Raw genomic sequence first — 5,119 nt, 5'->3', positions numbered from 1 at the left:
TCTATCTATCTATCTATCTATCTATCTATCTATCTATCTTTCTCTCTTTTCAAGATAGAATGAGGGATCTTGCCAGAGCGGCCATAATGTCTCGTTCTTTGAGTACACTGTTTACATCCAGTCGTTTAACTTTGACAGCTTATTCTCTTTTCACGAGTCCTTGTCATTGTACTTCACCTAGAACGATGTAGAAGGTGCCTGGTTGCATTTCGGGGGTGGGGGGGGGGGGAGCAGGAGGAGGGAATGGTACAATGCTCGTACACACTTTGCTAGTTGTTTTTGTTTCATTTAACAGCAACTTGGCTGTTTGCCAACTACTATCACAGACTGGTATTTCAAAAGTTTATCAAATCATGACATGTTCAAGTAGTGATGGGCGGACTTTCCCCAAAAAAATTATCAGGTTGCAAGAAACCAGGTACCACGACGTTGTCAACATCGACCAAAGCCCTGGTGTTGCTTTGCATTGCCGTCTGTATTTAAAATGTATCGCTATATTAGCCTTTGTTAATTTTTTTTTCAGTCGCCTGTAAAGATGACGTCAAAGAATCGAGTATCATGTAGATAAGCGGTACAGGAAGAAATTGCCTTATAATGCCAAGAAATCGACGATGATTTATTCTGGATCAATTTTAGACGATTTTTTTTTTTAAATCTAAATAAAGTTCCGTAATCAAAATCTTACCACGATAAGTATAGTGGCTGGTGAGGGACTTCTATCAATGACGTGGCGACATTATAGTAATGCGAGAGGTTCGATGATCTAAAAAAGGAAGCTTTTCAAGTGTGATTCATCGGAAATACGGCATGCTTGTTTGTCTAACTTTGTTATCAAGATGAACGTATTGGCATTATACCATTTGATGTTATGGCTTATCAGTACTGTACGTTGTAATGCGATTTCAAATTCGCTTTTTTATTGTATCGCCACATATATTGTCATTACTACGGTGGAGTGTTGTGTTGGTATGACATTGTACTTAATTCAAAATTCAAGTCCAACCATTCTTCTATTTATCAACTTGATATAGCCACGTTGATAGCGAGTTATTCAATCGTCAGAATATCAATATAATGACTAGCATAGTAAATAGATATATCACATCTATGCCATTGTCATTCACTCCTCTTGAAATCATACTTACCAATCTATAGTTTCCTATTTCACCCCTTTCTCAACATTTCGTCGTGTTTATTTGTAATCCCGTCATGCATTGCATTAAAGACAATAAAATACAGTACAGCGGTACGCTTCGTGGTGAAAGAATCACTCTAGACTATGAGTCGGGTTTTCTTTTTCCACCATGAGTTAGGAGCCTATACAGATATTGAACGCAAAGTCGATCACATATAAAAAAAACAAGAGAGACAGACATACTGAATGAGTGTGTGTGTGTGTGTGTGTGTGTGTGTTTATCAGAGCTTGTGACATGTGTTCATTTTCCTTTGCTGTGTTTTGATAAGCTTAAGTGAAAAATTGATTTAAAAAGACACATTCAACTACAATGTACTATAAATTAGGCCTAGATTAAAAAAAAAATCATCACAACAAATACCTACAATATTTACAAAATCATTTCATTATCTTACTCTATACTATGCGCTATACAATACACCCATGTACACACACACACACACACACACACACACACGCACATATATATATATATATATATATATATATATATATATATATACATAATATTCATATGTAAGAGAGTGAGAGAGAGGGAGAGAGGAACACTCGTGCCTGCGTGTCGTGGATACCAACTATTAAATAATTGTTTCAGGTGTACGTGCGCTGACATGTGACTGTAAATCTAGGACCACAACGAAAAAGCGTTAATCGGCATGAGGAAATAAAGGGATGATATAGAATTGGTGGAGATGAGGATTGGGCTTTCAACTTTTTGCGAGATACCAAGAAACCACTCATGAAACGATACCGAGTTTGCCATTCTAAGAGGAATTCAAAGTTTATTTGATGAAAACTGGTTTGAGATGGCTGAGATATCCAATACAAAGCAATTCTAATAAAAGGTGAGACCCACCTTTTATTAGGATCGCTTTGTTTTACTCTGTTTTTGGATATCTCAGCCATTCAAAGCCGATTTTCATCAAATGAGCTCTGAATTTTCCTTATGCTCTTGAACATTTCATAAAGTGGTTTCTAAATGTATCTTTGCAAAAAGTTAAAAGCGGAATCCTCACCTCAACCAATACTATACCACCCCTTTTATTCTTCATGCCGATTATTCGACAGACACTGTAATGGCAGAGCAAACAAACAGAACTTTAGAACAATTGCGAACCGGAAGGATTTGTGGCATTTCATCGGTCAAATCGTCTTTTTTTTTCACGTGATAGGAAATGATTAAAGAGACATTTAGCTCATTTCCCAAGAGTTGTAAGGGCATACAAACACACATTCAAAATAATACATGTATATATGCATATATATATACATATATAGTTGACATTATTACATATGTAAATACATAAGTAAAGTTTGTAACGTAAGTATGTATAATTTTAACTCGTGCCCTACATCAGCAAAACTCATTTATCTACCATCTTAAAAAGCGTTAATGAAGACAGCGCTTCACTGAATAAATCCTTATACACTTTGAACGTAATGCAGACAGGTGAAAAAGGAATTTGCAGAATCTTACATCCCTTTCCGGTTTAAATATACACAGGATATGTCTTCCTTATTGACATTCTACCTCAATACACAGAAGAAGAAAAAAAATACATAGACGTTGGTATTCTCAGGTAGGAACGTGATTGTATGACGTTTCCAATCCCGAATATCCTTAATTCTCTGTATGATATGCCGAATTCATTATGACGTCATCTCCTTCGGAAATACCTTTGCTGCACGGTTTAAAGGCATAGTTTTGTTTCTGTTGAGAGGGCGCTTCAGATTTTATTTGTGTGTGTGTGTGTGTGTGATTCATTTATTCGTGTGATCACACTCAACAACACCTTCATCTTTGCCAAACAGATATTTACCAAAACTTTACTCACCCCTTTCAATCTGTTCATGCACCACGCTATTGAGCATTTACCGTATATATATATATATATATATATATATATATAATATATATATATATATATATATATATATATATAATATATATATATATATATATATATATATATATATATATATATACATATATATACAAACTGGTAATGCATTTTTGGCCAATAAAGCATGAGTTCATATATATACAATTGTATATATATATATATATATACATGCATACATATATATATATATATATATATATATATATATATATAACTTTCAATTTGCGTCCGTGTATGTCTTTCCATGAAAGGAGGTAACGGAAAGAAGATCAAGGCAATGGCCAACTGTATACAGACAAATCAGGCACATCTAATCAAGGAGACTACATTTACCGCCTATATGACTAACAGGCGAACTGTGGGACTGCAAATGACCGACAGGCTTTTGTCTTTTGTCTTTTGTCTTTTGTATTTTTTTTTTTCTTGAAGGGGGGGGGGGGGGCATTATTTCCAAGATCCGTCTGCCTTGTCATGGCGGAATCCCGCATATCATAACAATACTTAAAGGGATGATATGGTATTGGTTGAGGTCAGGATTCAGCCTTGAACTTTTTGCGAGATACTTAGAAACCACTGTAATTTATTGTTAAAGAGCATAAAATTCTAAGAGGAATTCAAAGTTTATGCTTTCATGAAAATAGGCTTTTAAAATGGTTGAGATATCCAAAAACAAATTAAAACAAAGCGATCCTAATAAAGGATGGGTCCAACCTTTTTTTAGGAATGCTCTTTTTTTTTTATATCTCAGCCATTTCAAAACCAATTTTTCATCAAATAAACTTTGAATTGGGTGAATTCCTCTTAGAATTATACGGTCGTTCATATTTCATAAGAGGTTTCTCATTATCTAGAAATATAATCATAAAAAAAAACCGATGGAAGCCTAAAGCCCCATCTAAATCAAAACTGGATCATCCCTTTAAAGTCACAAATCTCGTCTCTAGCTTTTACTACTCGTTAACATATATTATGTCTCCAATTCTGATTGAGGAAAAAAAAAACATTGGCGAATGACGTTAAAGTCATCATTACGAGAACCGAATGAGCAGCTGCACATTCTAAAACTATGGTGATTAACAATTTTTTTATTTTTTTTTTTTTTTTGGGGGGGGGATCGAGGAATCAACAGGATTAATTTGGTCGGTGCGTCTTGAGTCTGTTGGAATCTTGAGAGAATTTCGGCAAATTTGCTCACGTTTCAGAACAGTAAAACATGGTATTAACTTGCTTTTCCAGAGTCCACAGCATTGCATTCTACTAATTTCTAGAAAAGTACCATTTTGTTGAGAGTACAGAAGGTTTAGAATAACACTGTGTCTTTAACAGGAAATACCGAGGCTAAACAGTACGGTCGCAGCATAGGGAGGAAAAAAAGTGCACAAGCGGTCGAAGATCCAAGGGCAAATGAGAAACACGCGTGGTTCAGACTGCTGTTTGACATTGGTAATAAACTCAAGCACAGAATCATTTTTTTTTTCAGGAGTCCTCTTGGGTGCCACTAAAGCAGTTGGAGCTATTCTGGTCCAGGTAATTTACGAACGAGTGTGATATGATAGAGCGTGAACGTGTGGAGTGAGTATATGCAATCGTTCACTCGTAAACGGTTTCTTGGTTTGTTTTGCCTCATGTACGTATAAGGCTCCAGTTCCTTCCTTCTGTTCTTGGACGGGAAATTCAGTATCAATAATGTCTGGTCAACTCCGCATTGTTCTTGATTCTACAGAGAAATGAAGCGGATGAGATGATGTCAATTCCGAATCTGACACAGCTTCCACGATTTGGTGAGAATCATGAGTAAAGTTTGAAACTTCGCAATGTCTCTTTCATTTACTGCGCTGACCCGACCGCCATAACATGTAGATAAAGTGACGCGTACTTCATATTATGCTGAAACTCGCCCTGCTACTCCCTGCGTTCAAGTGCAATGAGAGTTGTGTGCCAATCGACGGCGGACCGGTGAGACTGGCCCGTCCCTCAAGTGACTGCGACTTTTGTCTAAACACAGCTGATAACCCTCCCA

Source organism: Diadema antillarum, unplaced genomic scaffold, assembly GCF_040938485.1.
Source record: "Diadema antillarum isolate AM-2024a unplaced genomic scaffold, OU_Dant_1.0 scf00000003, whole genome shotgun sequence".
In the NCBI taxonomy this organism is placed as follows: domain Eukaryota; kingdom Metazoa; phylum Echinodermata; class Echinoidea; order Diadematoida; family Diadematidae; genus Diadema; species Diadema antillarum.
The sequence above is the reverse complement of the archived record's forward strand: the minus strand, read 5'-3'. Positions refer to the sequence as shown.